General features: G+C 40.6%; 1 long non-coding RNA gene across 1 annotated transcript; it reads left to right on the top strand.

Moving 5' to 3' along the window:
• Positions 1–490: 490 nt before the first annotated feature.
• Positions 491–9,066, top strand: LOC104851995. The gene is made up of 3 exons (XR_777358.2): positions 491–807; positions 8,398–8,663; positions 8,764–9,066. It is a non-coding gene; the product is annotated as an uncharacterized LOC104851995 (long non-coding RNA).
• The last annotated feature ends 332 nt before the right edge of the window (positions 9,067–9,398 follow it).

The raw sequence follows: 9,398 nt of genomic DNA, 5'->3' as shown, positions 1-9,398 counted from the left end.
GGTGAGCGGGACCGCCGCGGGCTGTGTTAGACAACGGGATGTCTCGGGCGCGGGGATTGGGAACCGGCCCGGGCCGCCCTCTTCCAGTCTGCACCGCCCGACCCGGCTCCGGGCGTCCCTGGCCGAGCAGTCCCGTTGTCGCGCGGGCTTTCTCTGGCCTGGGTCCGAGGTGCTTCTGGGAGTTTCTGCTCGCTGGCGTCCCTTCCCGCTGGGAGGCAGGGTGGCGGGATGGGGCTCGTGTGGAGGACCTGGGGGAGCCTCTCTGTAAAGAGGGAACAAGTCCTCACAGCATTCCCTGAGGAGTGAGCGTCACGTAGGGTAAACTGAGGACGCCACTGGAACAGTTGGGGGTGACCCCACTGTCCCGTCATCATTCCCTTCTCCCTGCGGACCTGCGGGTGGCTCGGTGCTGACCTGGGGGTTGAGTGTGGTTCTGTGACCGCTGCTACGGGCCTCCCTCACCTGGGCGATCGTGATGGCTGGTGTGTGTTGAGTGTGTGCCATGTGCTAGGCTTTTATCCTCACCGCAGTGGGATTGGACAGAGGGGAAGGCAGAGACAGGCTACACAGCCTGGAGCGGAGGAGCTGGGTTTTGACCAGATGTCCCCAACTCAGGGCTCTTGGCCACATTCCTTTGTCCACTTTCTTCCTCAGTCACTCATTTCTCCATTTCCTTATTTTTCGAATGATGAAGTTGGCCTTTTCCCTTGAACTCACATTAGACTCTCACCTTGGAAAGTTCTTGACCGGTTAAGTGCACAGACTGCAGCCAGACTGGGTTTGAGTCTCACCCTCCACCATAACCAGGTAGGTGGACAATCTCAGCGGAGCAGACTTGTTTGCTTACTGTATGACAGAGTCCGTTCACCTGTGTGACATCCTGAGGACAGTGCTTGGCTAAAGAAGGCACTCACCAACTAAACTTGAACTGTCCTTTGTAGTTACCTTCACACCTCCAGTGGTTCCTAGTTCTTGGGTGATTGTATCAATTGCTTCCCTGAAGAAAGAGAGCTGATGTGGCCTGAGACCTGCTCATTATTTTGACTCATTCTCAGAACAAATGGTTCACTGCTGTTCTGATTAGGCAAGCCCCAAGACGATAATATCCTCTTCAGCTGTGTCACATAACACAGCCTGATCACAGGAGGGCTCTCTCATCATTTCACAACCCTGGCAATTATTGGAAAGAGAGAAGAATCTTAGAAACACCTGGGAATTTTGCTGCCACAGAATCATCTGCTTGCTTGACAGTTGTACATGAGGCAATTTTGTTAGAGTGTGTAGAATGGCTTTAGAGTATGCTCTGAAGCAGCCTGTTGATCCTGAACCTGTTGTTTTCAGATAAATTTTCATTCTGTGGGTATTTTTAAGTAAATGATTGCTCTTATGCTTGAAAAGGTTTTCCAGTATTTGATGTGGATGATTATGTCGGTTACAAAAAAGAAATATCATTAATTTAGTTTAGATTGGAACCTTTGCCCTTTGTTTTGAAAACTGTCACCGTGGGTGTGGGTGTATTTTGAGCTGCTAGAGATGTAACGCAGCACCTTACCCATGCTAAGCAAGCACTTTGCCATGGAGCTACACTCACAGCCCCCAAAACTTTTGAGTTTGAATAATAAGTTCTTGTTACCTCCCTTGTTAAGTAGTCTTCATTCATTATTCTTATTCAAGAAGTTTTTCTTTTTTCATTTTCTTCCTATTTTGTTATAAAGCTATATAATTGTCTTTTCTTAGAAGCTGTTAAAGATAATATGAACATGGCAGATTATTTGAAATAACTAGAATTTCATATCTTGCTGAAGGTAAATGAAATGTGTGTTTTGATAATAGTGTGATGTCTTTGGGTGTTCTTTCAACGCATGCATCCAAATTAACTTCCATAGAATATCCTGGAAAAGATGTTTTGTCTTCATATCACTGATGGCTGCATAAAACACAGAAAATGTGCAGGATACATTTTCCTTTTGTGTTAGAGAAAAAGGAAATCTGTTTTCTTTTGGAGTGGCAAGTAAAGAGAGATTTTCTTTATTATATATTTCCTTATATTTTTAAAAAATAATTTCCCAGGATTTCACTGACTTGAGTATTCTTATTGGATGACTGGGATTGCATTAGATGACTAAAGTCCCTTTTGTATTTGAATCTTTAAAAGATGGTTCTGGTTTGATGTTAGGGAAATAATTTCCCTACTACCTGTCAGCAATTTTGAAAGTATTCTTGAAAGAAGGTAGAAAAGGTCTCAGGTAACTTAAAATTTGCATTATTGAATCTCAAACAGAAACAGCCTTTCATGTTCAGGTATTTCTGTGTATAGTCTTTTCTATTTTATGGACTTTAGGGTCACTGATTTTTTTCTTTGTCCTATTTAAACATTTTTGTTTTTCAGTAATATACTTTTATTTTTCTTTCCTTCCACTTTGGGTTTAATTTGCTTTTTTTATTTTCTTAAAGTAGAAGTTCAGTTTCTTTTAGATCTTTGTAACGTAAGCATTCAAAGCTAAGAATTTCCTTCTAGACATTGCTTCGGCTCCTTCCTGCACATTTAATGTGTGTTTTCCATGTCATTTAGGATGTCTTTTTTGATTCATGGGTTGCAGTTATCTCGAAGTGTGTTTAATTACAAACATGTTGGGATTTTTGTTGGTTTGATAGAATTTCTTTATTTTTTACTTAATGGTTGCTCTATCATTTGCAGTGTACTCCTTTTCTCTGAGTCAGTCTCCAGGGAACATCTTGCCACTTCTCACATATTTTAAGAAAGCTGCACTAGAGCACCCTAGTTCTCCTTCCACTGTGTTATCATTTGTAAGCATTTTATTTATTTATATATTAGAAACCCAACAGGCTGGTGTTTTTGCTTTAGACAGTTATTTTTAAACGAATTTTAAAATGAGAAAGGAAAGTATCTTACATCTAGTACAGATTTGTTGTATGATCTACAGTTAAGTTACAGATTTACAAATTCCAATCTAAGCACATTTGTGCACACCTTTAATCCCAGTCTAGAAGGCTGAGGCAGGAAGATTACGAATATAAGCCTAACCTGGGCAGTATTAACAAGGTCCTGTCTCAAAATTTAAGAATTGGAATGGGAGGGCTGGAAATCTAGCTTAGGGTGAAGACCCTGGGTTCAATCTCCATTACCAAAAATTAATTTTACCATTTCCAGCCTACTTTGTTCCTTTTAATTTGGGGGGGGGTAATGTCTTTTAGTCTAAAGAGCTTCTTTTGCCATTTCTTGAAGAGGGTTCTGCTGGCAGCAAGTTTTTCGGTTTTTACATAAGTGAAAAATGTTTTAATCTTGAAGGTATTTTTGCTGGTAGGAAATTTGATCTGACGTGTTTCTTTTCACTTGGGAGGCATACATTGTTTCCACTGAGAGGTTAATGGTCATTCTTAATGTTATTTTTCTTTTCTTTATTTTTTATTTTATTTTATTTTTTAATGTTCTTTTTCTTAGTGCTGGAGATGGAACCTAGGGCCTTCAGAACCCAGGGCCTTCCGCCTACTAGGCAGGTGCTTTACCACTGAGATACATGTCAGCCCTCATTCTCATATTTTAATTGTATATTTGGTATGCATTTTTTTTCCTCCCTAAGGCTGCTTAGAAGATTTGTCTCTTTATCGTTGGTATAAATTTGATTCTTATAGGGCCAGGGATTTAGCTCAGTGGTTCCACTGCCTGCCTTGAAAGCAAAGGACCAGAGTTCGATTCCCAGTACCAAAAAAAAAATGATTCTGATATCTTTTTCTGGGAAGAACATATATATTAGATTGCTTAATACTGTCCAACCAGATAATTTCTCCTTCACTAGATGTTTCTTTTTTTTTTAACCTTTTGCCTTTTATCCCTGTTAATGTCTGTCCTGCATGGTCTCTCACAAGCTGCTTATGACATAATCCGTGGTGAATATTTTATGTTGTCAGTATTTCACATAATTTCAGCAGTAACTGATTCAGTAAAAAGAGTACAATAAAAGCCTTCAATGTAGAAGATCAAATCCCTAGACCATTTGGTGGTTTTGTACAAAGTGATCATAGGAATTTTTCTGACTAAAGCAGTTTTGCCATATCACTATAAATCCAGGACCCACAACCCTGTTGCTTAATATACTGCACTTATTTTTCGGTTTCATCCTCTACTCAAAATACAGGACATCCTTCTTGCACAAAGTGTAAGGACTAGTCATCTTTATGATCCTGCACCGCGTGCATCTGTCCAAGATGAGTATACCCTAGTGCTCCTCTCTGATGGAAAATCCTTGAACTTTTACTAAACTTTCATAATCCCTTCCTTTCAAAAATTAATCCTAGGGCCAGGGATTTAGCTCAGCGGTTCGGTGGCCTGCCTCACAAGCGCAAGGACCCCAGTTCGATCCCCAGTACCACAAAAAAAAAAAAAAAAAAAAAAAAAAAATCCTGTGAGATTGCATTATCTTTGCCTTGTATATTATATGGGAGGTATTGGTTTCTACTATTCCTATTTTGCTTGAATAATTTTAAAATTAGGAGTAGGTTGCCTCCCTGCAATCTTAATATTACTGCATATATGATAAATGTAAACAAAAAACAGAAGTATCTGTTTCTGTAGACTTCATCTCCTTGGACTTTCTTGTTCCAGGCTACTTTATTTGATAAGGGTGTGTCACATTAAGGTCCTGGGTAACAATGGATCTTGATGGCTGTCATTGTATTTCAGGGCTGAATTTGTTTATTTTGTTGTTGGTTTTTGTTTGTTTGTTTTGAGGCGGGGTCTCACTGTGTAGTTCAGACTGGCCTTGAACTCACTATGTAGCACAGGCAGGCTCATAAGCCCCAGATAATGTTAATTAAGATGAATGTATTGAACACACTTCTGAGGATATTACATAAATGTCCTGGGATGGTCTTTACAAAACTCCCAGTTGAGTAACACTTCATTTGTGTGGCAGATCATTGGTCTGTCATGAACTCAGTCATCAACACAGAAATGCCACAAATGTTGTGGTCACCCCACAGCAAAGGCTGCGTATCCATGAGCCATGCAAGGGACTTTCATTCCCCTCCCAACCATTATGTTTATGTAACACAGAAACAGTTATATAGAACAGCATACATGGATGGATTGAGAGCTGTTGCATCTCACTTGAAAACGTGTACACACTGTTTGGAATACAAAATGAAGTAAGACATAATAATTTCATTGAAACTCCGTGTACAAAAAACAATACTTCCTACTCTTTGTCCATAATGGAATTCAGTATTTTTCTTCTCTATTTTTAGATATAGAATCTACATTTTATATTCCACTATATTAACTTCAGAACCCTATGATTAAAACAGCAGCACACAGTGGACCCTCAAGTTACAACCCTCCTTACAGATTAATGACTTGGGTTACGACCGGAACTTTAGTTTTAACTTGCAGCCAAAGTCTTAAGTCACAGCCCGAATGCTGGCCACTTGTTGTAAGCAAAGACTCAGTGCTGAAAAAGCATATATAAGTGTACATAAGAGTCAATCTGAGCCTAGATGTGCGTGTTTGTGGATGTGATTTTGACCAATGCTTTATATAACTGCTACAATTACTGCTATCAAAATGGCCCCCAGAAAGCTAGAAAAGAAGCTAAGGAAGGAAGAAAGATAAAGAAAGCAATCATGATTGAAAAGAAGGAAATTGTGGAGAAATATGAGAGTGGCATTCGTGTGACCAATCTTGCTAATATGTGTAGCATGTCAAAATCTACTATCTTGACAATCCTAAAGAGAAAAGATTTGTGTAAAGAAGCTAGTGTTGCTAAAGGAATTACTCAAATTAGTAAGTCATGATCAACAGTGTTAGATGAAGTAGAAAGACTATTATTAGTGTGGATAAACGAAAAGCAGAAGGCAGGTTACAGCCTAACTGAGTCTAATTTGTGAAAAAGCTAAGGCTGTAAATGCAGATCTCATAAAGGATAGCTCAACAACAAGTGGTAGTGGTGAAACATTTCGGTTCAGTAAGGGGTGGTTTCACAATTTTAAAGCGAGAACTGGGGTTCATACCGTTCTATGCATGGTGAAGCAGCCAGTGCTGATAAAAGGGTGCTGAAAATGACATATGCTTCCAAATGATGACACAGAGAAATGGCTTTTGCTCCCATCAAGTTTTCAGCTGTCATGAAACTGGCCTTTTCTGGAAGAAAATGCCCAGGAGAACTTACATTACCCAGGAAGAGAGGAAAATATATATACAGGAGAGAGACTTTGAAGGCTGTGTAGAGGAGCCTGAAGCTTTAGTTGACCCTGTGGTTGATGACACTGTCACTATAGCAGAGTCCATAGGCTTGCAGGTAGTCAGTGGTCAGTGGTGATGCTGAGGAACTGGTGGAGGAACACTCAGAGGAATTGTCTACAGAGGAACTTAGGCAACTTCTGGCTGAGCAAGAGAGAATGGCCGCTGAGGAGCTTTCTGAAGAAGAGAGGGAGTATCAACAATCAGTGCAGCAAAGTTCTTCTGAAATAAGGAAATCCTGAAAAAATGACAGAGCTACAAACATTTGTAGAGAAGACCCACCCAATCAGAAAAAGCCAGTTGCATTCACTTGCTTAATGACAATATCATGTCATACTACAGAACCATGTTAAAAGCCGGGCGTGGTGGTGCACACCTGTAATCCCAGCACTCTGGAGGCTGAGATGAAGAGAGGGAGTATCAACAATCAGTGCAGCAAAGTTCTTCTGAAATAAGGAAATCCTGAAAAAATGACAGAGCTACAAACATTTGTAGAGAAGACCCACCCAATCAGAAAAAGCCAGTTGCATTCACTTGCTTAATGACAATATCATGTCATACTACAGAACCATGTTAAAAGCCGGGCGTGGTGGTGCACACCTGTAATCCCAGCACTGGGGAGGCTGAGACAGGAGGATTGCTGTGAGTTCAAGACCAGCCTGGGCTACATAGTGAGTTCCCGGTCAGTCTCAACTACATAGTGAGACCCTGTATCAAAAAAACAAAACAAACAAAAAACAACCATGTTAAAGAAAAAACAGAAACAAACAACTTTAGACCAGTTTTTAGTTTTGAAAAGTTTGAGACCTGGTGAGCCCGATGCAGGTCCTAGTGGGCTACAGATTCTTCCAAGGAAAGAAAGGACAGAGCCAGATTCATGATGTTCTTATGGAAGAGGACTCTCTTTCCAAACAGTAGTCCCCTTCCATTTCATCCTCCCTTCTGCAGGCCAAAGATATCAACTTGAATGCTGAGTACAATGTGAAATTATGGTTTCTGGTAAACTAGGCACACTTTAACTTTTTAGTGAGTAGGAAAATTATTTGTGTTTCTGGTAAATTATGAAAATGTCAGTTAAGGGGTGCTTTGGGAAGTTTGGAATGCATTATGGGTATTTCCATTATTTCTTATGGGAAAAATAGTCTTGACTTACAATCAACTTGAGTTACAACCAGCCATAAGTATGAATTGCAGGCGGCAGAACCACTGAGCTAAGTCCTCGGCCCTATGAATTGAGTTCTTAAATCAAATACTGACTGTATATTCAAAGTATTGCTTTGGGTCAGTTATTTTCATTAAATAAAACCCCCAAATAAGTCCTTAGTCTTAGTCCTTTGAAGAAGTTATATGGCAAGAATTCAAAACAGAAACTCAGGAGATGTCCCTGTATACATTGTTATGCTACTTTGAACACTGCCCTAAAGTACTAAAGAATAGTTTTTCCCAAAGGAGCATATTAGGTAGGGAAATATACAAAGTGGGAGAGGATAGTAAAGCCCACTGTAATTTCTTTTCACTGTAGAGATTGTATGGTCTAAATATTGAGAATATACCTGGAAATGCTTTACAATGTGACTAGATATGGAGACAACTTCAAGGACCTAAAGAAAAGAAGTTGGTCTGTGCTTAAACTCTGCCAGCTCTATTCTCATTTCATCTGAATGACCAGTTTTTCTGTTTTGTTTTGTTTTGTTTTTTTTCTTGTACTGGGTATTGAACTCTGGTCCTTGCACCTGCAAGGTAGTCAGCAGAACCACTGACCTAAATCCCCAGCCCTCTGTTCTTTTTTGATCTACTTTGTAATAACGCTTCTCCCAGGCCTTGAGAAATCCTATTCCCATCTGTTCAAGGTGACCCAGTAGCCCGTCATTCTGTTGAGTCCTCAAGATGGAAACCTATGCTCCTTTCCACTGTGTGTCTATGAAAGGATGCCTGTGCTGTAGGACAAGAGTTGTCAGGTAGACTTGTGTGACTTTTCCTAAAAGCCATATTTCTCTCTCAGTGCTTGCTGTAGTATTGGATGAGAACAACCTCTGATGTCTCTGTTGACCCTTCCCCATTGCTGACTCACTCTTCTCTCTTTGGAATACACAGTTACAAGAGTATGTGTTTCTTTGCAAATCATCCTCTCCTTCCTGCAGCAGTCTGTTTCTGAATGTGCAACAGTGATACTAAGATCACCCCTCCCTGAGAGGTGTGAAAAGCCCTAACTGCTCACCACAGAGAGGATCAAGACAGCGGCTGATATCGCCAGCTGCTGGTGGGGCAGCCTAGGGCTGTGTACCATACCAGAGGCAAGACTGCAAGTTCAGGAGGACTGTAAAGTTCTACCCTGTGGATGTCATTACCCTTTCAGGAAGACTGAGACCCAGCCAGCTCTTCAGCGCTTTATCCCACAGGACCTCAGGTGACCTCTGATCTCTCTCACCACTGAACAGCACCTCCAGGGCCACCTGTCAACAAGACCTGACCAAGACTCTTCTTTGATTTCTCTCTTGATCTCTCAGGTCCTACATACTGCTGGAACCAAGAGATGTATTGCTGACTGAAGAAGACTGCATCACAAAGAGCAACTTTTCCACTTGATAATATGTACAACAGCAAACCAAGTTAGAGACCAATGAAAACATAGGAGAGATCCTTCATGAGCATTGGATTTCACAACTATAGACTGCACTTGATGTTTTTTTCTTCAGTTTTAAAAAAAAGAAATAAAAGCAGTAGAGCCCAAAATCTCTTCTTACATCAGCCCCACTGCCTGTCTTCCCCACTGTCTGACTCAAAAACCCACCTTTTTGTTTCTTTAAAAAAAAATTTTATTTTTTTTATTTTTTTGGTACCAGGGATCGAACTTGGGTCCTTGTGCTTGCGAGGTGGGTGGCAGAACCACTAAGCCAAATCTCCGGCCAAAATTTTTAAAATTAGTACATGTTTACATTTATCTTAGGGGGGAGATACATGTATTTAACATCTTAATTGTTTTTATTCCCATTGTCCTTCCCTCCCACCCCTATCTCCTTCAGTAGATCTCCTTCCCAAAGATATCCCTATTGTCTGTGCGTCTGTGTGTGTGTGTGTGTGTGTGTGTGTGTGTGTGTACACACATATATGCACACACACACACACACACACACACACACAC

Source organism: Fukomys damarensis, unplaced genomic scaffold (genome assembly GCF_012274545.1).
Source record: "Fukomys damarensis isolate Sample0158 unplaced genomic scaffold, DMR_v1.0_HiC HiC_scaffold_32, whole genome shotgun sequence".
Classification (NCBI taxonomy): Eukaryota; Metazoa; Chordata; class Mammalia; order Rodentia; family Bathyergidae; genus Fukomys; species Fukomys damarensis.
Note: the sequence above shows the minus strand (reverse complement) of the source record. Positions and strands in the feature narration are given on the sequence as shown.